This window comes from Bos taurus, chromosome 24 (assembly GCF_002263795.3).
Source record: "Bos taurus isolate L1 Dominette 01449 registration number 42190680 breed Hereford chromosome 24, ARS-UCD2.0, whole genome shotgun sequence".
In the NCBI taxonomy this organism is placed as follows: Eukaryota; Metazoa; Chordata; class Mammalia; order Artiodactyla; family Bovidae; genus Bos; species Bos taurus.
The window spans coordinates 45,170,388-45,196,395 of NC_037351.1; the positions used below are offsets into that span (position 1 = coordinate 45,170,388).

Sequence of the window (26,008 nt, forward strand, 5' to 3'; positions counted from 1 at the left end):
TAGAGATCATGGGCTAGTGCACCAGGGAGAGTTGCTCTGGAAGCTGGATTTGGATAAATAAGCAGAGAAAGGGGAAAGAACATGAGGAAGACGATTAAGATGCATGTGAGCAAGGCCATGGTGATAGCATGTGTACATGGCAAGTTGGGAGGTGTTTTTGGTGTGACTAAAACAATGCATGAGATGGGAGTGATGGACAGCAGTGTTGGGAAAGATGTCATGTCTAGTCGCAGAAAGTCTTGACATCAATTGAGGGAATCAGTCGTAAAGGAGAGGAAATCTATTGAAGACCTTGAAGCAAAGGAGCTGGATTGACCAAGTGATGCTTTAGGAAGATAGGTGCAGATGCCGAATGATGAATTAACAGGAGGAATAGGCTGGTGGCAAAATACTCAGAGAAGAGAAGCTCAGGAGTGCAAGAGGTGATGGCTGGGTGTTACATAGAGGGAATGGAAAATAATAAAGAAAGAGATAGCAGGACTTCATAACTAATTGCATATGAAGAATGAGGGATGATATGGAGTAAAGATACCTCAATTGCCTCAATGCTAAAGAAACTGGATTTGTTACAGTAAGGTATATGTTGTGGGCTATATCCTGTGCCTGGCAGGGTTTGAAGGTGAAGAATGCTTCCCAGAAAAGTGGCATGATTATGAAGTGTTAAAGTTTACCTCTGCACCAGATACAGTAAAGAGCATTTAGAGAGAGGAAACAGTATGGGCTGAAATAAAGGCAGTCAGGCAGTCAGTTCAGTAGCTCAGTCATGTCCAACTCAGTGACCCCATGGACACGCCAGGCCTCCCTGTCCATCACCAACACCCAGAGCTTACTCAAACTCATGTCCATTGAGTCGGTGATGCCATCCAACCATCTCATCCTCTGTCCTCTCCTCCTCCCGCCTTCAATCTTTCCCAGCATCAGGCTCTTTTCAAATGAGTCAGCTCTTCACCCCAGATGGCCAAAGTATTGGAGTTTCAGGTTCGGCATCAGTCTAATGCTGAAGATGCTGCTGCTGAAACAAAAGCAAGGAGGTGTGAAAAAGAGAACTCCCAGTTGCAGGATGTCTCTGAACACGGGAAGAGTGGGAGAAGGCTGGAGACCTAGGCAGGGTCCAGGGCACAGAGGAATTTGACCTTTATGCAGTGTGTTATGGGGAACAGGACCGACACCCTGTCAGATTTTTATTTTACAGCTATCTGTACAAATATAAGGAGTGGGAAAGGATAGATAGCCCAAGATGTGACTCAAAGCATTCTCTAACTGAAGTCTACCCTAGTGGCTGCCCGGCATCCCACGGGTAACTGCGTGCACACGCGCCCCAGCCCGAGTGGAGCAGACACTCGCCCCTCTCACTGTGTCACGGCACAGCTCTGAATGTGGGGCAGCCACAACCTAAGGGAAGACTTGGCCAGGGGCACAGAGGCGACCTAGTCCCAGGACAGAGCCCGGCTGCGGTGGCGGTACCCATCGTTGGTGCTTGCTTAGGCAGGGCCTTAGAAGCAGCCCGGAACCCTGGCAGCCGCCCCTCAACCATGATTCATGCGGACGGTATAGACTTTCAGGGTGAATCAGCGCGCGAATCGTGATGCCTCTCTACAACAGGGCGTGGGCAGCAGAGACTGGGGACAGTTTATCTGCCATGAGGGACAGTGGGGACTTGCACCTGAGGCTCCCAAGGCTGCCTCTGAGCATAGCGAGGGAAACAACTGTGGGCACCTCCGCAGGAAGCACAGCGGAGAAGCTTGGCCCTCCGGCAGCGGCTGACACACGCCGCGAGCCTGCCTGAGCCCCTGAGCTCCAGCGCTCCTTCGCTCTGGGTCCAGGGTCCTGGTCCTGGGAGAGGGGAAAACAGGAACTTCAGGAAACAAAGCCAGCTTGGGATCAGACCCCACCCCTGGTAGGGTAGTAATGGCCACTGAGCGGAGGAGAAACCCTGCCTCACTCCAGGCTCCAGCTCTAGTCCCTCCATCTCCAGTCCCACCCGCCCCCACCAAAGTAATAGCTGCCGGTTCTCCCTGAGGAAAGACATCACTTGTGTCATGTAAAATCCAGCCCTCCCACCAAAGGCATTGGGCACACAGGGTCTGTAGAGGGATGTTCAACCATTCAAGACAACAGTGGGTAACTGTTTCCCCTGAATTCATAGAGGCAGAGAGAGTTAAAGCAAATTGAAAAGGGAGAGAAACTCCCCTCAATTGAAAGAGCAAGAAACCCCCCCCAAACTAAATAATAAAACAGAAATAAACAATTTACCACATAAAGAACTCAAACCATTAGAAATTTTTTTAAAAATGTTAACCGAATTGTGGAAAATAATAGATAAAAATGTTTTTTTTTAAAAAGGTGTAATAAGAAACTTGAAAATATAAAAAAGACCCAATCAGAAATGAAAAATTCAGTGAGTGAAAAAAAAAAAACCAAACTCACTACAAGGAATGAATAGCAGACTAACTGACACTGAAGAAGGAATAAGTGATCTGGAAGATAGAATAATGGAAATTACCCAATGAGAACAATAATAAAAATGAAAATTTTAAAATGGAAACAATATAAGATCTCTGGAATAAGATTAAGCATACAAACATTCACACTATATGGGTCCCAGAAGGAAGAGAGGGATCAAAAATGTATTTGAGCAAATTATGACTGAAAACTTTCCAAACCTGAAGAAGGAAACAGATATCCAGATACAGGAAGCATAGAGGGTCCTAAATAAGATGAACTCAAACAGACTCACAACAAGACACATCATAATTAAGACGTGTTAAAGAAAAATAGAGAATTCTGAAAACATCAAGAAAAAAAATAATAAAGAGTTAGATACAAGGAAATTCACATAAGACTATCAGCACTATCAGCTGATTTATCTGCAGAAACATCACAGGCCAGAAGGGAGAGATAGAATATATTCAATATTGGCAATTTGATTTCTGGGTCCTCTGGCTTTTAAAAATCCAGCTTGAACATCTGGAAGTTCTCGGTTCACATACTGTTGAAGCCTAGCTTGGAGAATTTTGAGTATTACTTTACTAGCATGTGAAATGAGTGCATTCGTGCAGTAGTCTGAACATTCTTTGGCATTGCCCTTCTTTGTGACTGGAATGAAAACTGACTTTTCCAGTCCTGTGGTCACTGCTGAGTTTTCCAAATTTGCTGGTATATTGAGTGCAACACTTTAACAGCATCATCTTTGAAATAGCTCAGCTGGAATTCATCACCTCCACTAGCTTTGTTCATAGTGATGCTTCCTAAGGCCCACTTGACTTCTCAATCCAACATGTCTGGCTCTAGGTTAGTGATCACACCATCGTGGTTATCTGGGTCATGAAGATCTTTTTTTGTATAATTCTTCTGTGTATTCTTGCCACTTTTTCTTAGTATCTTCTGCTTCTGTTAGGTCCATACCGTTTCTGTCCTTTATTGTGCCCATCTTTGCATGAAATGTTCCATTGGTATCTCTAATTTTCTTGAAGAGATTCCTAGTCTTCCCATTCTATTGTTTTTCTTTGCATTGTTCACTTAGGAAGCCTTTCTTATCTCTCCTTGTTATTCTTTGGAATTCTGCATTCAGATGGGTGTATCTTTCCTTTTCTCCTTTGCCTTTCGCTTTTCTTCTTTCTCAGCTATTTGTAAAGCCTCCTCAGACAACCACTTGGCCTTTTTGCATTTCTTTTTCTTGGAGATGGTTTTGGTTACTGCCTTCTGTACAGTGTTACAAACCTGCATCCATAGTTCTTCAGGCAGTCTTGTCCATCAGATCTAATCCCTTGAATCTATTTGTCACTTCCACTATATAATCGCAAGGGATTTGATTTAGGACATACTAGTTTTCCCTACTTTCTTCAATATAAGACTGAATTTGGCAATGAGTTCATGATCTGAGCCACAGTCAGTTCCCGGTCTTGTTTTTGCTGACTGTATAGAGCTTCTTCATCTTCAGCTGCAAAGAATATAATCCATCTGATCTTGGTATTGATCATCTGGTGATGTTCATGTGTAGAGTCATCTCTTGTTGTTGGAAGAGGGTGTTTGCTATGACCAGTGCTTTCTCTTGGCAAAACTCTGTTAGCCTTTGCCCTGCTTCGTTTTGTACTCCAAGGCCAAACTTGCCTGTTACTCCAGGTATCTCTTGACTTCCTACGTTTGCGTTCCAGTCCCCTATGGTGAAAAGGACATCTTTTTTGGGTGTTAGTTTTTGAAGGTCTTGTACGTCTTCATAGAACCATGTAACTTCAGCTTCTTTGACATGGGATATAGCAAAAGCAGTTCTAACACAGATATTCATAGTGATAAAGGCCTTCCTCAAGAAGAAGAAAAATCTCAAATAAACAACCTAACCTACCACCTGAGGAAATTACAAAAAAAAAAAAAGCAAAGCCCAAAGTCAACAGAAGGAAGGAAATAATAATCAGAGGGGAAATAGAGAAAAAAACAGAAAAGATCAATGAAACCTGAGCTGAGAAGATAAAATTGATTAAAAAAAAAAAAAAACCTTTAGCCAGCTTCTCTAAGAAGAAAAGAGAGATGAAAGGACCCAAATAAATAAAATAAGAAATAATAGTAGAGATATAACAATTAAAAAATCATAAGAGAATATTATAAACAGTTTTATGCCAACAAAGTGGACAACGGAGAAAAAATGGACAAATTTCTAGAAACATATAGTCTGCCAAGACTGAATCAAGAAGTAAGAGACAATTTTAACAGACAAATCAGTGGCAGTGAAATTCAATTTATAATTTTTTTTTAAATCTCAGCAAACAAAAGTCCAATACCAGCTGTCTTCAGAGGGGAATTCTACCAAACATATAAAGAAGAGTTAATACCTATTTTTCCTCAAACTATTCCAAAAAAATTGAAGAGGATGGAACACTCCCAAATTTATTCTGAGGCTACCATCACCTTGATATCAAACCAGACAAAAACAATACCAAAAAAAATCTACAAATCATATCTTTGTTGAATATAGATTCAAAAATCCTCAGCAAAATATTAACAAACTGAATCTAACAATATATAAAAAGGATCATACATCATGATCAAGCTGGATTTATATCAGGGATGACAGGATAGTTCAATATTCACAAATCAATGTGATACACCACATTGACAAAAAGAAGGATAAAAATCACATGATCATGTCAATAAACAAAAAGTATTTGACAAAATTCAACATCTGTTCATGATAAAAATTCTCGTCAATATGGTATATGGCAACATATCTCAGCATAATAAAGGGCATTTACAACAAACCCATAGCTAACATCATACGTACAGTTTTCTTTTTGCTTTGCAATTTAAGTTAAGAATCTATTTCTTTGGACTGATACATTTTTACTTTTATATTTTTTTATTTGATAGGAGGCTTGGACTTAGTTGTAACATTATATGCTTTCTGCTTTTATTTTCCCTTATGATCTGTGTTTTCCTTTGTTTTAAAATTTGATTTATATGTAGGTTTATAGTTATAAACAGAAAGTCTTAATATTTTTCATTATTTAAGTGGCTATCTTTATAATACTGGGTTTCCCTTGTGGCTCAGCTGGTCAAGAATCAATGCAGGAGACCTAGGTTCGATCCCTGGATTGGGAAGATCCCCTGGAGAAGGGAAAGGTTACCCACTCCAGTATTCTGGCCTGGAGAATTCCATGGACTGTATAGTCCATGGGGTTGTAAAGAGTTGGACACAACTGAGTGACTTTCACTTTATAATACTAAATATAATATCCTTAGTCATATATATTCTTCATAGCTATTATCTGTCACGTCTGCAAGATGATGAAACTTACATGTTTCTCCCACTTCTCATTTTTCTGTTCTACCCAATTTTAGTTGATGATGGTGATGATGATGTTGATGATGATGTTAGTCCTGCTAATCTAATATCTCATAATTTTTTACTTGGTTCATTAGCCCTAAGTGGTAACTTTTGGCCCTGAGTTACCTCCCAACGTGTAACTCCCCTCACCTGCTGAATTTTGTTAGTTTCCATGTTTTTCATGGTAGTAGAGTTAAATTTTACATGATTTTATGTAATCATAATTGACAGAGGATTTTTCCTTAATCCTTAATTGTTAAAAACTACGGCACAAGGACTGTAGTTTTTTTCCATTATTCCACTACTATTTGGTTAAAGTTCATCTTAAAGTTTACTCCAGACAAGATCCTGGTAACCACATTTTCTGGGTTATTAGATGTTTGGTGCAGCATTTACATTTGAACAAAAGTTTGACCATAGACTTTTTTCATGTTTTTTATTTAATTCTTAATGTGGTTATCGTAAGCATGTTCCACTGTCTCTAGCATGACATGTGCTGTGAAAAACTCTGAAACCAACCTAATTTCCCCCTCTTAGGAGAGAAATTTTGGTTTGGGTTTTGCTCTGTTTTGTTGGTTTTAGTTCTTTGTTTGGATGGTGAAAAAGCCTTTTCCTTTTATGCTATTATTTTTATATCAACTTTTCCTGAGATAGTTTATGTTTGGGGGTTTGTTTGGCTTGTTTAGTTTGGCTTGGTTTGGTTTTGATTGTGTGTAGATTTAAATATCTTATTTCTGGAAAATGTTTTGTGATTCTATTTCTCTAAATACATTTTCTATTCTACATTTCATTCAGATGATCACTTATATAAAAAAGTAATGTTTGGTCCATTTATGCATACAAATAGGTCTATTGTCTCTTTCATCTTCCATAGCTATTGTGCTCCTTTCTGATCCTTTTTAACTGTGCATTTCCATTTTGTTTTGCTAACTCTGTCAATCACGTTCTTAAGCCTACTTCTGTATTTTGAGTGGTGTCTATTTACCTTGTTGCTGGCTCCCTAATTTTTGTGATGACTTTATGTTTCTCTTTCACTTCTTTCCTGAGCTCTTTCAGCTCATTTTTTGTCCTGCAATTGTCTTGACACTTCTCCCTTGAGCTCTTATGTTATATGTGATATTTTTCATTGAGGATTTTTTTGAAAAATTGTTTCGTTTGCTCATGCTCATTTGTTTGTCACAATTTCCTTTAGCTCTATGGCAACACAATTTTGTATGTTTTCTTTGTCTATTTGTTTTCTCTAATTGTTACCTTCTTTTCTTACAGTATCTTTTTGAGCTCTTCTGATGGTCTGTTTTCTATTCTGACTCACATTTGACTGAGATAAGCTGTTTCTTAACCAGCTGTTTGCATAAAGTAATTTATGGAGCAGGGACTAGGCTATGGTACCATCTAGCAGAGAGTCTCTTTCATTTACAGGAATGCACCTTATGATACAGAGGGTTGTGTATATGCACGTGTGTATGTGTTGACTTAGCCTTTACTTCTTTCCAGAAGAACTATCAGATTGACAGCTGCAAGACTAATAATTATTGAGCCTATCTTCTACAATATGCTTTCCCAACAGACTGTTTTGTACAGAGATGCCATACCTAGGTATTTTCTTGTTTATAATTCCTCCCTTGCTTCTCAGTGGAGCCACACAGGGTCCAGGGATGCTCTTGTAGAAAGCCTACTCACTGTTGACCAGTTGCTCCTCAAAAGATGACTTTGGTTGTGCCCTGTTAGATGAAATTTTGCTCTGCCAACCCCTTTAATGAAGGTCTTTGGTAACAGACATCTTTCAACATCCACTTGCCCCAGCTTGGAATTTTATTTGGCAGCCCTTCCTCAACAAAGTGAAATTTGCATTTCTATTTTTCCTTCTTCTTTTGTTTTGGAATGAATTCAGAATGAAGTGGGCAGGGATGCCTTAACACTGCTATCTTCAGAGTAAAATCCCTATAAGATTTTACATCTCTGTCTTGTTCCCCTTGATTCTTCAGCACCCGATACTATACCTGGGGAAAAGAAGATGCTCCATAGAGCCCTGTTAAGTGAAATGAACAAATAAAAGAATGAAGAGTCTCAAATGTAATTGTTGAAACATAACTGCATTTAAGGTCTCTCTTCAAAAGAACTTCAACGACTAATTCTCCTGGTTTGTTCTTGAAACAGCAGAACAAGGCACATTTCCCAGGGTGTTTTTCATGGTTCAGAAATCTCCTGCTCACTTTTATCCATCTTTCATTATATCTTCTGAGTATCCTGTTCTAACTACTAAGCAAAGTCAAAGTACCTAACACAATTAAACAATGAATTCTACAGGACACTTTATATAGTTGTTTTCTTTCCTTCTAGTCTGATAACTAGCCTCAATTATTATGGATACATTCTGAATTTGTTTCTCCATGGCTTACTTCTGAAATTAAAAAAGCCCCATATCTTTTTTTTTTTTTTACCATGTATCATCAGAAAACTAAAGGTATAATGATTCCACTTGGTAAAGAATGGGGATAATCATCACATTTCCCACAGCAGTGGGCCCATAAGTCCTGCAATGGTCTGGTCTCCATCCAGATAAAGCCAGGGAGGAAGGAGTCTTTGAGAAATGAAATACTGTGAAATACGAACACTCGTTCAGCCCTGGTGAATTCCATGGAAGTCTTCAGCATTGGTGAGATTTGAGAAAAGGCCAGAGTGGTTTATTGATTAGAGCTATCCGAGTCTAGGTTTTTCTCTGGTTTTCCTTCCAGAAAAGAGGAGATGTTGACGATGAAGGAATCTACTTCCTAATCCCCTTTGAATGAAAAGGTCTGTTTTAGACTGTTCTTATGTCTTCTTGTTTGGAATATAATAGGCATTTGAGAAATATATGTGTTAATTTTCTTTTTAATTTTTGCTTTATATTGGAATATAGCTGATTAACTATATTCAAGTGTTGTGTTAGTTTCAGATGTAAAGTGATTCAGTTACGCATATACATGTATCTATTCCTTTTTCAAATTCTTTTCCCCACTTAGGTTATTACAGAGTATTGAGTCAAGTTCCCTGTGCTATACAGTATGCCCTTGTTGGTTATCTATTTTAAATAAAGCAATGTGTACATGTCAATCCCAAGCTCCCCATCTAATTTCTGATTTTCCTTGGGTCTACAGGTAAAACCCCAAACGGTCTTACTTTCTCAAAATACTTCAGTGTTTTGTCCCTGAACAACATGCCCCCTTCCTTTCGGAGATCTTTATTGAATGCTTCCCTCTCTTTTCTTCCTATGTCTTGAGTCATTCAAACTCCTCCAACTTGCTCATGCTCTGCACCCTTCCCACTGCTAAGCTGACTGCAGTTGTTGAGCTGTAGAGTCAACAGTCATGCCAACTGCCTATGGAGTGTCCATGCCAGCCTGCAGGATGAAGATGAGTAGGCAGCAGGAGATAGAGGATCTGAAAGAGGCATACCCACAGTCTATATTAATATTCCTAACAGAAACACAATGACCAGCCATCTCTTCCCACAGCCAAGTGTATCAACACTCTTTTTTCAAGATGTCCATTGATACTACTCCTACAGTCCACATCACCAAAGCAGATCTCCCTTTTACCTGCCTGAAAACCTATCTATCCTGTCCACGCCCGCCCTGCACTTGGGGTATGTTTTCATTGCAGGCACCGAGCATCCTGGTTCGTCTGGAACAGTCCCAGTTTATGGCTGGTGTCCTGTCCAACTAAGCATTTGTGTCAGATAAAAGTTGATTTCTGTGTGATAAACTGTATGTTCTCCTTGGTTTAATTTAATGCTTAATTATCAAAAGGCAGCATGAGTCAGAATGCCTCCAGGTACAAGGAAAGTTCTTCTCCCCACCTTTGTAGAATGAGGCAGGCAGGGACCTGAAGTCTAGGCACACAAACAATCTGGGGCAGATAATTGGGGGAAAGATGACACTAGCAGGTCTGCCATACAGGCTCAGAGAAGTTCTGTGTGAGGTTGAAGGAAGAACATATCCCAGAGGTGGCAGGGAAAGAGAGGACTCCGGGTTTAGGGGAGATGCTTTGGGACAATGCAAGCCCCGGGTCAGACTTAAAGGCATGTATGGAAGACCGAATTTTGTGTAGCGCTCTCTCTTTCCTCTTTGTACTTGCACACTTCCATCAAAAATGCACCAGTGGTTTCCCTCTGTTATTTCATTTATGGCAATAACTTTAGGTCTTGTGTTTGGTCATAATGGTGATCTATGCATGCCATCTACAGTGGGCATGGATAATGAATCCTATTTTATTTCTTAATTAAGAATTTGAAAGTACCGCAAATTACCGCAATTAACATGGATTTTCTTCCTCATTTATTTACTTATTTAGATGCCTGAAATTGCACCCTTAGCTTAAGCCAACCACAGGGTTCAGAGCCTCTTAAAATATATAGCATTCATTAAAATATTTATTCTCCCCCAACAGTGAAGTTGCAATTTGGAAACAGTGGTGGTATATATGCATGCAAACGCTTCCAAAAAATATGCCTTTTGAATTCAGTCCATCTAGTGTGGTAACTTAAAAAGTTGAGTTTACTGACAACGCTTTGTGTGACTGAAATAAGCTAAGATTTTCAAAGTAGCCCATCATTAAATTAACTTCAACCAGTATTATTTCTATCTCAAAGTTCTTGGGAAGATGAGCATTATTACATTTCAGAACTTTAGAGCTCACTGAAAAATAAGAATAACTATTTGAGGATGGTTGAATTTATCTGAGTGATTTCAAATCAATGGTACTTTGAATAAACTGTTTGGGATCAAATTATCTAGTTGTTTTGAATATTGAATCTTAGTCCTCATTCTTGGGTTTTCGAATTTGGTTTTGGTTTTGTTTCCAGCTGGTTCCCGTAGAGACATAGCTCAAGACATAGTGATTGAAATTAACTAAAAATACGCTTCAGAAACGTAAATCCTTTGGTATGAGCCAGCAGCCACTTCAAGCAACAGCCAGCAGCATAAATGGGTACAATCCTACCAGCAAGCAATTGGGAATAACATCTTAAAAGCTTTAAAAGATGCAAATCCTTTGAAATCCAGCTATTCCACTTCAAGGAACTTATCCTCAGGGAAGAATGGTGTATACCAAAATTCAGCTCCAATGACACTCATTGCAGACTCATTTATAATAGCAAAATAAATAAAATAAAATAACCAAATGTGCTGCAATAAAGATTAAGTAAACTTTACACTAGAATACTAAACAACCACTAAAAACTATGTGGTTTGTATTAGTTATCTATGGTTGTATTACCCCAACACTTAGCAACTTTAAACAGCAAACATATTATCTCACAGTTGTGGGTCAGGAGTCTGTGAACACAGCTGAACTGGGTCCTCTGACTCAGGGCGTCTCCTAAGACTATGGTCAAAGGGTTTGAATAACCTCAAGGCTTCATCTGGAGAGGATCCACTTGGAGGCTGACTCCAGTGGGTGTCGGCAGGAACCAGTTTCCCTGGGAATGTGGACTGAAGGTCACCCCCAGTTCCTCACCCCAGTTCCACTGTCATCCTTTCTGCAGGCTGGTTCACAGCGTCGCAGATGCTTTCCTCACAGTAAACGAGTCAGCAAGCAGGAGGAAATGTGCAGGACAGCAGCCAGTTTTTGTATCCTTGTCCAAGAACCGACATCCCATCACTCACGCCACACTGGTTAGAAGTCAGTCAGAAGTCTAACCCACACTCCAGGGGAGTGGATCACACATCATTGAGAGTGCAGAGGGCAGGGATCATTGGGAACCCTCTTAGGAGCTGTCTACCACAGAGTTGAAGTTTAATTATTGGCAAAAGATGCTCGTTATATCTTAGTCAATGAACAAAATGTATGTACAATATGACCTCAGTTTTGTAACTAAAGTATTATAATAAGAGAAATACATATCCATATATATATAAATATTCATGAAACTACCTATAGGAGCTCTATGGGTTAATAGCAGTTATATCTGGACAGCGGGATCACAGATTAGTTTTATATCTTATTTTCTAATGTGTATTATCTATTTTTCCCCCTAAAATGAACATGTATTGCTGACAAATTTTTTAAAAAGTAAATGTAGTAAATTAAAAAGCAAAGTAATTTGAATTCTCTAGACTCTTTGTTTCTGACCTCCACTGTCTATCTTTACAGGTCTGTTTCTTGCATGTTGCTTGAAGTCAACTAAATAGAAGATCACAAGATTCTCTGCAGAACCCATTGAGCTCACTGTGACCAAGGTAACTGTGTGTTCTAGAACATGCTGGTGCGTCTATGTCTTTTAAAACAACTGTCACCACCCACAATGCTCCCATGAAAAATTAAAATTATTTTTCACCTCTGAGGTTATTAAGGGCCAATGAGAACTGTGACTGACCCAAGAGAGCTGGGTCCTGTGAAAATCTTCCTCTGAGCCAGTGTCTTAGCAGCTCGATTCTGGTGGCTTCTAGATACAAGTTAGTATGATCATGAGACAATTCTCCTCTCTGCAAAATTCCAGAGGGATAGACTCTACTTACATGTCAAAAATAGATGAACAGATCTGACCCTGCTGAACATATTTGCAAGTTTGAAAAAGGGGAGGAATGGGTGAGAAGATGTCATTAATAGTCCTCACACTTCATTCGTTTTCCTGTCTCATGTCATCAGGAGGGCTGGAGTTGGGATGCCATTGGTTCAGTGTTGGAATGATGTTTCAGCAATGCAAATGTTATCTTAGGGTCACTTACTGATAAAAACTACTGTTTTGTCAAACATAGATTTATTGGTTGTTTGACAAGCAGATCAGATGCTCTGCAACTATATATAGGATGGCTGATATGGTATCCACAGGGAAGGAAGTCAATGGTGACCAAGATGGCAGAGGATTGGGACCAGGTCTGAGGTACTGTGGACCTCTTTTCACTAGGATATATAGTACAATGGCTAATATTACAGATAACACTCAACTCTTGGTGCTTTAACATAATAGATGTCTCTCACATAAGGCCCAAATGAAGGTTTGTCAAAGCAGTGATTCAGAAACCCAGATGCCTCCTATCTTGCAGCTTCACTGTCATCTAGGGTCTCTGAGGTTTATGCTGGATCTTCTGCATCTACCTTGTTGACAAAGAAGAAGAAAGTAAGAATGGCACACTCACTTCCTACCCCCCTGGACACATATCATATCGCATTGGTGAGAACTAGCCACACGGGCATTACCTTGATGAAAGAGGCCTTGGGTTAGTCCCTGCATGACAGTCACCTCCCCGAAACTTCAGCCTGTGGTTGGAGAATGCACAACATGGGCGCTGTCAGGAAAAATAGTGCTAGCAAGTTCTTGCTGAGGAAGTTCCTTAGTAGACACACATGCATCTATCAAAGGGCAGGGATTAGCTAACATATCAATGACTCTTTGAATAGTGGATCACTCTGCCTTATATGAAGGAACTTCTCATGCCAACCGTACTTCCTTCTCATGATGAAGGCAACAAGCCACTGTCCAAGGCTCTAAGGAGTCAAGGTTGTTGTGCACTGGGAGTGTTAGGTGTGCCTGCCAATGCTGGAGACTGCAGAAGCCACTGCAGACTCAAGAGAACAGATTAAAACCATACACAAAAATAAACTCAAAATGGATTAAAGATCTAAACATAAGACCAGAAACTATAAAACTCTTAGAGGAGAACATAGGCAAAACACTCTCCGACAAACATCACAGCAGGATCTTCCATGACCCACCTCCCAGAATATTGGAAATAAAAGCAAAAATAAACAAATGGGATCTAATTAAAATTAAAAGCTTCTGCACAACAAAAGAAACTATAAGCAAGGTGAAAAGACAGCCTTCAGAATGGGAGAAAATAATAGCAAATGAAGCAACTGACAATTAATCTCAAAAATATACAAGCAATGCCTGCAGCTCAATTCCAGAAAAATAAACGACCCAATCAAATAATGGGCCAAAGAACTAAATAGACATTTCTCCAAAGAAGACATACAGATGGCTAACAAACACATGAAAAGATGCTCAACATCACTCATTATCAGAGAAATGCAAATCAAAATCACAATGAGGTACCATTTCACGCCAGTCAGAATGGCTGCGATCCAAAAGTCTACAAGCAATAAATGCTGGAGAGGATGTGGAGAAAAGGGAACCCTCTTACACTGTTGGCGGGAATGCAAACTAGTACAGCCACTATGGAGAACAGTGTGGAGATTCCTTAAAAAACTGGAAATAGAACTGCCATACCACCCAGCGATCCCACTGCGGGGCATACACACCGAGGAAACCAGAATTGAAAGAGACACGTGTACCCCAATGTTCATCGCAGCACTGTTTATAATAGCCAGGACATGGAAGCAACCTAGATGTCCATCAGCAGACGAATGGATAAGAAAGCTGTGGTACATATACACAATGGAGTATTACTCAGCCATTAAAAAGAATACGTTTGAATCAGTTCTAATGAGGTGGATGAAACTGGAGCCTATTATACAGAGTGAAGTAAGCCAGAAAGAAAAACACCAATACAGTATACTAACGCATATATATGGAATTTAGAAAGGTGGTAACGACAACCCTGTATGGGAGACAGCAAAAGAGACACAGATGTATAGAACAGTCTTTTGGACTCTGTGGGAGAGGGAGAGGGGGGTGATTTGCGAGAATGGCATTAAAACATGTATAATATCGTATAAGAAATGAATCGCCAGTCCAGGTTCAATGCAGGATACAGGAAGCTTGGGGCTGGTGCACTGGGATGACCCAAAGGGATGGTATGGGGAGGGAGGTGGGAGGGGGGTTCAGGATGGGAACACGTGTACACCTGTGGCGGATGCATGTTGATGTATGGCAAAACCAATACAATATTGTAAAGTAAAAAAAAAATAATAATAAATAAAAAGGATAGTGAGACACCAGAAAGAATAAAACAAAATAAGTCTTTGGTTATTCCATAATTATTCATGCATAATATACCAGTTGCAAGTGCTGGGCACCTAGTAAATGTTCAATAAATATTCACTATTGATATTATAAAAAAAAAAAAAACACAGCTATCTCCCTCTTAGTTTCTTGTCTTTGTTTCTTGTTGTATAAAGTGACAATAACAGTATCTACCTCTTAGGATTGTTGTAAAGCCCCAAGGAATTAATTCAAGAAAGGTCACAGTACGTACACATTTTCTCAGCAAGTGACTTCTCCAACAAGTATCCCCACATGATGAATAATCTCAGAAGTGCCTTCCTATCACTACCACAGTTGCCAACTCTTGTGACACTGTGGTTGCTATCAGGCTACACTTGCAATGAGAGCACCACAGCCAATAATAAAGTCCTAACATTTCTGTCCCATGACAAACTGATAAGAGTTATAGGAAAGGAGACTGAATATTACCATCCATTTCATGGGCAAGAGAACTGAGCCTCACGGAGGCTAACTGATAATAACCAAGATCATATTACAGCCCAGTCAGAGACACCAGTTGGCTCTCGAACTCAGATCTTTTAGATCAAATTTATACTACTATACCAAATGTAACATGAGATCTTGTTGAAAGAATGGAATCATTGAGGAGACCTAGTCCCACCCCTCATTGTTCAAAAGAAGTGGGGATGCCTTTGGGGGTTTTTCCCTTTTGTGCCACTGGTCTCAGGTTGTCTTGTCTCCTTCAAGGTTAGCCAGTCGAATTGCACCTGGGCTGGGGGATGGGGGTAGGAGCAAGTAGCAATGGTGTTGGTGATGCTGTTTTATAGAGGCCATGGTGTGCAAGGCTCCTGGCCATTGCTCCAAGCCACCTGAGCACAGCCAGGAATGAGGCAGAGATGGCACTTTGCCTCCACTCTGAGCACATGACTGGCCAGCATCACCAACCCCAGTGAGGCAGGTGACAGACTGGAATCCATTTCCGGGTTTCTTATGGTTTTCGTTTTCATCCATTCAACTCTTTGACCTTTTCCCAGCTAACTTTAAATTTTAATGAATTTATTCTTTCTACTGAAAGAAAAGAAAGAACGGTTTCTGGTGTCCTTAGGCTTGCAGTATAAGGTCTTTGGAGACAGAGTTTGACCTTGCTTTGGGTGACCCAACTGCCTGGAAGAGTGAGCTATAGTAGACTTGGATCTCCATGTAGACAGTGTCCCTAGGCCCAAGCCAGCTCTGACTGTAACGACAGGAGGGTCACTTAGACTCTGTAGGACAAGGGTACCTCATCTGTCCAATCAAGTGGATGATGACCACCTTCTCCAACTCCCCCACTTTCTTAGGAAAATACTGAGAACTTGGGATTCAAACATCTAAACAGGAAGTGCTTTGAAAAAAACAATGTGCTAGATAAATGCTTCCAAGAGTCATCATTATCACCATGCTATTGCCATAATTATTTTGTGGTCAGCTCGGCTTTTCTTAACACAGAGCAGTTAATGAAGTGGCAACTGTATTGGTTTCTCACTAGGAGGGTGAAAGGGCCAAATGAAGCTCTATTTTTATCCCATTTCAGAGTCTATTTTTTTTCCCTTCACAACAGCTATGTCTAGTGGGTTTGTAAGTATATTAATTATAGAGGCATTTTATTATACTTACTCCTAACAAAAATCAGACTAAGGACATTTTTTTAACTCTAAAACATGGATAGATTTTCCTAAAGGCTGAGTTAACATTCACCACAGCTACAACACTGCTACCTTTGATTGTACATGTAATCTTGGTACCTATCTTTAAAGAACAATTTTCAGCATAACAATTTTTTAAAAATTATATTCACTTTCATGCATTGGAGAAGGAAATGGCAACCCACTCCAGTGTTCTTGCCTGGAGAATCCCAGGGACAGGGGAGCTTGGTGGGCTGCCATCTATGGGGTTGCACAGAGTTGGACACGACTGAAGTGACTTAGCAGCAGCAGTAACTTCTCTCCTGGAGAAGGAAATGGCAACCCACTCCAGTATCCTTACCTGGAGAATCCCATGGATGGAGGAGCCTGATAGGCTATAGTCCACGGGGTCGCAGAGTTGGACACGACTGAGTGACTTTTACTTTACTTTACTTTACTTACAGGTTTACTTTGTTGTTGTTCAGTCACTCAGTTGTGTCTGATTCTTTGCAACCCTATAGACTGCAGCACACCAGGCTTCCCTATCCTACACTATCTCCTGGAATTTGCTCAAACTCATGTCTATTGAGTCGGTGATGCCATCCAACCATCTCATCCTGTGTCACCCGCTTCTCCTCCTGCCCTCAATCTTTCCCAGCATCAGGGTCTTTTCCAATGAGTTGGCTCTTTGCATCAAGTGACCAAAGTATTGGAACTTCAACTTCAGCATTGGTCCTTCCAATGAATATTCAGAGTTGATTTCCTTTAGGAGTGACTGGTTTGATCTTCTTGCTGTCCATGTGTCTTCTTCAATACCACAGTTTGAAAGCATTAATTCTTCAGTGCTCAGCCTTCTTTATGGTCCCTCTCTCATATCCATACATGACCACTGAAAAAACCATAGCTTTGACTATATGGACCTTTGTCAGCAAAGTGATGTCACTGCTTTTTAAAACACTGTTTAGGTTTATCATAGCTTTTCTTCCAAGGGGCAAGCTGCTACTGCTGCTGCTGCTGTCACTTCAGTCATGTCTGACTCTGTGAGACCCCAGAGACAGCAGCCCACCAAGCTCCTCTGTCCCTCGGATTCTCCAGGCAAGAACACTGGAGTGGGTTGCCATTTCCTTCTCCAATGCATGCAAGTGAAAAGTGAAAGTGAAGTCGCTCAGTCGTGTCCAACTCCTAGTGACCCCATGGACTGCAGCCTACCAGGCTCCTCCATCCATGAGATTTGCCAAGCAAGAGTGGGTTGCCATTGCCTTCTCCAAAGGAGCAAGCTAGTGGAGAGAAAAATGACAGAATTTACTGGTCACAAGAGTTTGGTTCATAAATTGGTCACCAGTTGAGATGCCTTTTTCCTATTTATGAGGCCTCACGGGAGGAAGAAATTTAGAAGTCAGTATAAAGACAGACCAGAATAGCCAGACAGACAAAGAAAAAGAAATCTCACTCCTGACTCAGGTGCATGGCTGCTCTGTTGCTTCTTGCAGCATTTCAGATAAGCTTGCCTTGGTATAAACATCCAAAAGATAAACAAACAATGCCTCATTAGAAGGAAAAGAAAAACGTTGCAAAGTAGGGAATCTAGCCTTTAGGGCCATAAGATGTCAAGATGTAAGGAGTTTTGCAAGCATATGGCCCAAATTAAGCATTTTACAGAGAGAACTAAGGCTCACTCAGATAAAGTACACATCAAGGCCACACAAGTGAGCAAGTATTAACGTGACCCCGAAGGATATATTAGTTTCCTGTTCTTGTAACACATTATACACATTTAGTGACTTAAAGCAACACAAATCTGTTATCTTACAGTTTTGTAGGTCAGAGGTCTTACCCGGATTTCACTGGGTTAAAACAAGTGTCAGTGGTGCTGCCTTCTTTCCTGGACACTCTGGGGACGGTTCACCGCTTTCCCTTTCCAGCCTCTAGAAGCTGCTTGCATTCCTCAGATTGTGGACTCATCCTCCGTCTTCAAAGCCAACAGTGTTCCAACTCTCTGATCTTTCTTTTCTGTTGTCACATCTTGACCACAGTCAGGAAAGGTTTCTCTGCTTTAAGGTCTCAGGTGATAAGACTGGGTCCACTTGAATAATCTAGGATAATCTACCTATCTCAAGGTCAGTGATCTTAATCACATTTGCAAAGTCTTTTTAAATATAGAAGGTAACTCATTCGCAGGTTCTCAGCAATGAGGATGGACATCTTCGGGTGGGGATGGGCATTATATTTCCTACCATAGAAAGGGTGAGTTTACAGAGAAAGAAGATGGTGAGTCAATGAACTGGGTGACTCAGCAAGAAAATAACTGTGGGCACCTGCTACAGGATCAAACTCAAGATGGAGACTTGTGTGTGAGAAGTGAGAGTGTTCACAGGATTGGCCCCTGCAGGGGAAAGGAAGGAAGCAGAAATGGGCAGAGGGAGGGGCTGTGGGCTTGTCACAAAGCCTCAACTGATCTCAAGGGGAACCCTAAAATTGAGAGGACCCTTCAGAGTTGTTGTAAGGGGCCATGCCTTTAAAATCTCTTCTGTCTGATAGCTGTGATTACATCAAGTAGTCACGGGATATGAGCTTCCCCAAGGAGGGGTTGTGACCTTGAGCAAGTCAGATCTCTTCGGACAGAGAAACTCCCAGTAGCTAGTGGAATTTGTCCTCCATTCATGAAGGAGAATCTAAGCATACTTTCATAGCTTCTACTAGAGCACCTATTCCTAAGTTTTATGCCCACATTTAAAAAAAAATAATAATAAACTCAGCTGTGGTCTATTTGACAGATTTCACAAAGTGGTCCTAGACTCAGAACTTACAAATCAGAAAGAAAAGAGTCATGTGCTTCATCTAGAGTTTAAAGCTAAACAAGACAGAGTCTGGAAGGACAGCCTAAACCTTGACATTGCATGAGCATGGGAGTCAGAAAAGGCAGGGGTCACAGACGGATGGAAGAAGAAGATTCGATCAGGAACTGTGGAAGAAAGGATAGGCAGATCATGAGCTTTGGAAACTAGGTCGAAAACCCAGGCCAAAAAGCCAAGACTGCCCAAATCACTGGGGAAAGGTAGACGTTTTCAGCCACTCATGGCAAGGGTGGTAATGCTGATATAGGCTTAGAAGGATTCTGTTAACTTCTGGCAGGGACTGGTGGTGAGAACAGTAGAGTCCAGCATGAGCCATGGAAGTGGCTTAAGAATCAGTAAGTAATTTTACTTCAAAAGAACTGAGAAAAGGCAAGAACCCAATCACTGAGGAATAGGGCGTGCTATATTAGCTTAAGCAGGTGGGTTGTAGCTTCATGTCATCTGGCCCACGAATGTCACTTGGCCCAAGCTCAAGTCTGATTTTGGCACTGGAGCAAAAGATGCTCCAGTCATCTGAGTAGCAAGGGTTAGAAAGATGCCGGGGCACTGCCGTATGCTCACTCCAAGGGAAGTCTTTTCACAGAACATCAGGACTGACCTTAATGTTCACTTTACGGAATAGTATCTGTGGAAAGGGCAGGAAGGCTAGTGTGTTCCCACCCTTGAACCCAGGAGGCTCTCACTTTCTCAAGTCAGTACTGAGCCCAGCACCTGCCTCAGGGCAGCTCTGCCTGGCTGTACAGACATCACGCACTCCCAACCACGTGTGCGTCTCTGTGCAGCCAGGCTGCAAAATCTAAAGAGAATGCTACTTAAGAAAAAGACTTCCTGCATCTTCTAGAAGACTGTGTAGGTACTGTATTGGGTCAACCATACTTAAAGGCAAAGTGGGTTTGAATTTCCTGCCTGCCTTGATCCAAGTGGTAGGAGCAAAGCACTTCAACACAGTAAGCATCACGTAAGTCCTATCTCCCATGTTAATATCAACAAGAACACTAATGATAACTGCTTCTGACTCTTATAAGTCTTCACTTCATTTTACCAGGTGCTTTCATCCTCATTATTTCTTTTGAATTTCACAAAACTAGCTAGCAGAGGGAATTAGTATGCCTTTTGTAAAGATGAATAAATTGGATTCGAAGAGTTTGAGTGACTTGCCTTAAGTCTCACCTTTGGACCCAGACTCTATGAATCTGAGTTGCCTCTGATCCATTATCATGATGTCCACCATTAAAGAAGACCTCTCTGTTCACAGCCATGGAAGTGTGGGAGAAAGAAGAGTCAGAGAAGACAAAGAAAGCAGGAAGCTGATGGCAAAACCATCTGACTTTCATTTTGTCTCAAGTCAGTCCTGAGATGATTTTTTTTTTAACTCTTTTTCACTTTGCTTCAGTGATTTCACCTGTTCAAAGCATTCTCACACCCTTATCTCATTTGATCAGCTCAGCATCCCCGTGAGGTAGGTAGAGCAGATCTGAAAGATAAGAAACTAAAATCCGGAGAGGGTAGATGACTCACCCAAGAACAGATGGCCATCTGGTGACAGGACTGGAGCTGGAATCCAGAACTTTAGAATGGAGATGAGGAAGAGAAATGTACCTGCTGCAAGAGGTAGGAAGAAAGCATTTCATTAAAAGGTCAACCAAAATCATACACACCTCATGACATATTAAGCCAAATCATTATGTTGTACACCTTAAACATATACAGTGATGTATAATAATTATATCTCAGTAAAACTAGGGGAAAAATGTAAATCATATAAAGCCGAAAAAGGCCAAGAAAAACCAAAAGAATTTTGAGAAAGTTTACAAAAAAGAAAAGCTTACCTCACAGACATCAAAACACATGATAAAATGGTGTGGTGGAAGTGTAGAGATAGAGACTGATGGAATAAACTAGAAAGTCCAGAAAGATATCCATGCATTTTGGGGAATTTGGTGCATGACAGGGTGGTTACAAATAAGTAGGCAAAGAATGGACTGTTTGATATGCATTGTCACTACAAATGACTCATCCTTTTGGAAAATTGTCATTGGAGCTCTATGACATATATGAAATAACACAAAATATTGCAGATAAGCTCCAGATGGGCTTGAGGCTAAAAGTTAGGGGAAAAAAAAAACTGTTAGAAGAAAACTCAGGAAGATATTTTTATATCAAATCAGGAAAAGATTTCTTAAGATTCAAAGAAAGCACAAAAGAGAAAGGTAAATAAATTGGATTACATTAAAAATTTAAAAACTCTATATGATCAAAGACACTGTGAGCAAAGCCTAAAGACAAACAAGACAGGCTTAGAGGAGGAATTTGTAATGTATTTGACCAATAAAGGATTAATATCTAAAATATGTGAGGAAAACAGTACAATAAGTAAAAAACAGCAAATAGAAAGATAGACAAAATATAAAAATAGTTCACAGAGATGTAAATCAAAATGGCCTATAAAATATTAAAAGATGCTCTACCTCATTAATAATCAGGAAAATGGCAGTTAAAGCAGTGAAATATCATTTCACACTTATCCAATTGTCCAAAATTAAATAGTTCAACAATGCCAAGTTTTCATAAGAAATGAGCAGGGTCATTTTGGAGGGAATATGAATTGCTCAAATTCCTTGAGAGAGTGATTTGGAAATACCTTGCTAAAATGAAGAAATGTGTTTCTATGACAACTAATTTTACATCTCGGAATATGAACCTAGAAAAAGTCCTATGTATAATATGGCATTTAAAAGGATGTTTATTAATGCATTGTTTTCAATATTGAAAATTTTAAAGCAATGTAAAAGCTCACTGACGACAATGGAGAAGGAGCGGACGCTGCATAGCTGTGAGCCTCGCGGTGTACACACACGTTATCAAGAAGGATGCTTTTGAGAAACCCAAGTTGAGTGAAAAGAATCAAATCTTTTTAATACACCATTTACACCCATGTTTAAAACATACAAAGCAATATTGTCTGTTATTTACAAATTTAAACATATGTGAGGCAAAAGCATAAAAACAGAAAGAGCCTTACAAGTTCAGGAGGCCGGTTTCTCAGAGGAAAGGGGAGAAAAATTAGCTTAAGGAGAGAGCAAAGAGGGTTCAGCTCAACCTATGATGTTTTATTTCTTAATAAAAAAACTAATTCTGCTGAGATGTTAACATTATAATATTCTGTGCTGTGGATATTGAGGGTTTGATGTAGTAAACAATTCAAGAAAGAGAGTTATTCAGCAGCAGCTTCTCTTTCCTCTGGTGGAAATGAAAAGGCAGTGGGGAGGGTGAGTCTGCAGGAAGAGAGCTGACAGCTTTGAAAATGATTTTGGCTCTGGGTTTCTGCTCATGCACACACACCTAGACAGTTTCACACGCGGCAGCATAGGGTCATGCAGGAAGCGCTGCCAAGCAAGACATCCAAAATGCACAGGGCCCCCACCAGCCCAGCTCTGCCAAGGTGTGTAGAACTGCCTTCTGCAGCTAGGATTCTGGCCCAGGAATGATAAGGGCTTAAATACAGTAAGAGAGTATTTCTCCCAACTTAAAAGGATTCAGAGGTAGGCAGTCCGGAGCTAATATGATGGCTACATGATATCTCCAGGACACAAGTTCTTTCCACCTCTCTGCTCTGCCACCCCTAGTTACATGAGTTCCAACTCCAAGGCCACTTCATGATCTGAGACGATCCTACAGCCAAAAGCCATCCCGGTGGGAGCAGAAAGAAGGGATGGGAAGGCCAAAATGGTTCCTAGTGTATGTCTGCTAAGTCACTTCAGTCGTGTCCGACTCTGTGCGACCCCATAGACGGCAGCCCACCAGGCTCCCCCGTCCCTGGGATTCTCCAGGCAAGAACACTGGAGTGGGTTGCCGTTTCCTTCTCCAATGCATGAAAGTGAAAAGTGAAAGTGAAGTCGCTCAGTCGTGTCCAACTCTTAGCGACCCCATGGACTACAGCCTACCAGGCCCTCTGTCCATGGGATTTTCCAGGCAAGAGTACTGGAGTGGGGTGGATTCTTTCTTGAAAATCCTTAACTTTCAAGGACATCATATTGCCTAACTTTAGGCATGCCTCCCATGTCTAACCCCAAAGGAGGCTAGGAAACATTTCCTTTTAATCCAGTCAGCAATGTGCCCAGCTAAAAGGTTTGCTAAGGAAGTATTACTGAGGAAGAAAGAGGGATGGCCCAGTAGTCAACAGCCAGCAGCAACTCACTGTGTGCCCATGGACAAAAGTTTGCCTACTCTGGACATTGCTTTCCTGTTCATGCAAGAAAGAGTGTGAACTAAAGCATTGTTTCCTGAGTGCTGCCGATCATCTTTGCCGTCATTGCTTCACACTTTGGTCAAACTTCTATTTGGGTCAGTTATACCTGAAGCCTTTGTCTCCCATTTACTCATTCACCTTTCGCTTCTCCGTCCTCCAGAATAGGTCTGAATTGAGCTGTTAACCTTTTTCTCTCACCATGGTTTTGGCTTTGCATTTATGCTTCACACTTCCTGGTCTTCAGGAATTGTACCTTCTCTTTCAGTTCTAGAAATTGCTTTCCTAGCAGTTTCCACGGAGAAGGCAATGGCACCCCACTCCAGTACTCTTGCCTAGAAAATCCTATGGACAGAGGAGCCTGGTAGGCTGCAGTCCATGGGGTGGCTAAGAGTCAGAAATGACTTGAGCGACTTCACTTTCACTTTTCACTTTCATGCATTGGAGAAGGAAGTAACAACCCACTCCAGTATTCTTGCCTGGAGAATCCCAGGGACGGGGGAGCCTGGTGGGCTGCCATCTATGGGGTTGCACAGAGTTGGACAAGACTGAAGTGACTTAGCAGTAGCAGCAGCAGTTTCCAACCATATTTTAACTTTTCAACGCACTCCTTCCAAGGAGCCCTACCTGGCTTACTTAGGCATCCTCCTTTGAGACCACTTTACCCCACGGTCTTCCGTCAATGGCATATCTTTCACTCAGAGAATCAAATACTTTTATTAAGGATGAGCCTTAGACCATCTGGCCCAGTGACGCACAACTTTTTTTCAGGGTCCTTCGAGCAAAAACTGATATGAAATCCCAAGGTAATGATGGATAAAATGAATAAAATGAGAGAGTAGGATGGAGGAGCCCTAGGTCTTTTCAGAACAGGCTCTGAAAGGAGAATATCTTGCCCTTATTCTATGAATGAAGACACTGTTGGTAAAGAGAGAACTGAATTGTCCCAGCTCCTAACAAGAACAACAATAAGAACTGCAACATTCACTAACTTTCACCCTCTATGTCGGGCACTGGTCTGAGTACTTAAGCAGATTATTAAGCCCTGTGATAACTCCAGTTACTCAGCTAGTTGAGGACAAAGCCAAGATTTATGAACCAGGCATTCTGACCCCAGGGACTGAGCTTGGTACCCAACTATTCTACAGGGACCACAGAGCTCAAATAAGAAGTCTAATCTTTCAACTACTAGGTCAAAATTCTCTTATTTGAATTGGTTTCTACTACTTTTTTGGTTCTAGCTTCTGGGTGTATCTCCTTAACTTCACTTTTCTCTGTGCCTCATTTCTACTTTTTTCCTGCACGTGTTAGGCATTTGATGAAGTTTTTTGATAAAATAACTGAGCTTAGTGAACAGAAACCTTGCTTGCACGATCTTCTGATGCTGACCTGGCCCAATGAGGCCACTGAATAAGAACTAATAGAAACATCAATTCATAGTCTTTATCATCTGGATAGAAAGCCGTGTTCCCACCAAACTATGTCTGCAGAGAGGAAAGACAAGGAGCTCAGATCTATGTTCTGTGGACTCTCATGTTTGAAGTCAAGTCCTGACAGAGCAGAAAGAAGTGTACCTTGTTTATGCCATATGCTTCTTTCCCTAGACTGGTGCTATCAGAAGGGGCACCCAGGAACCAGAAAGAGAGCTGGGTGACTACTTTTAACTAAAACTCTACTTCTCCATCGGGCAGTTGAACTCTCCAGGAGAAAGTACACACTCCCAAGTTGTAAGGTGCCACTGTGCATTCATGCTCCCACCCTCAGCTCTGTTTTCTCTCTCATGTCCACAGTCCCCATTAAAAACCCTGTCAAACATACGCACACTGCTCCCTGCTCCTGCCTCAGTTACAAACATCATCTACCCATTCGACCAGGCCAACCCCCACGGACATCTCAGACTCCTTCCTCTCCTTGCCACCATTTCTGACAGAGTCACTAAGCCCTGTTGTTCCCATTCTCTTCACATCTTTCCTGTCTGTTCACTGCCCTCCAAAGTTTTGGCTTTAATTTGTTTCCAAGCTAACCCTCTCAGGTCCATTCTTGACATAATGGAGCCAGAGATTATTTTGGCTGTGCTGGGTCTTTGTTGAAAAATTACACAGGCTCTTTGCTGCAGTGTGTAGGCTTCTCTAGTTGTGGGCGCAGGCTCCAGAGCACACGGGTTCAGTAGTTGCTGTGCGCAGGCTTAGTTGCCCTGAGGAATGCAAGATATTATTAATAGTTCCCTGACCAGGGATTGAAACTGCAGCCCCTGTAGTAGAAGGCGGATTGTTGACCAGTGAACCACCAGGGAAGTCCCCACACCCCCTTTCTTAATAAAGTCAAGCTCCTAAAATAGAAAGCCAGGTCCTTTAATATCTGGCCACCACTTTCCTCCCAACTTCATCTGTTATCCCTTGAGTCCCTTTGCACTATGCTCAAATGCATATTTGTCAAAGGCCTGAGTGAGTTTGGGTACGGGAGAGCAGGAAGACATAAGGATGGACAGGGGAGGGATAAAAATACACAGGCATGTGAAAGAGGAAAGAAATTTGGGGCTAAG

At 41.1% G+C, this 26,008-nt stretch overlaps 1 protein-coding gene across 1 annotated transcript in view; it reads left to right on the forward strand.

Annotated features, from left to right (window-relative positions):
- The window catches only part of SLC14A2 (solute carrier family 14 member 2), a 506,674-nt gene that overhangs the window by 275,700 nt on the left and 204,966 nt on the right, over nucleotides 1-26,008 (forward strand). Inside the window, exon 3 of the mRNA XM_015460105.3 lies at nucleotides 11,950-12,035. The gene's annotated coding sequence lies outside the window, so the exon portion shown is untranslated. The remainder of the gene's footprint in view (nucleotides 1-11,949; nucleotides 12,036-26,008) is intronic.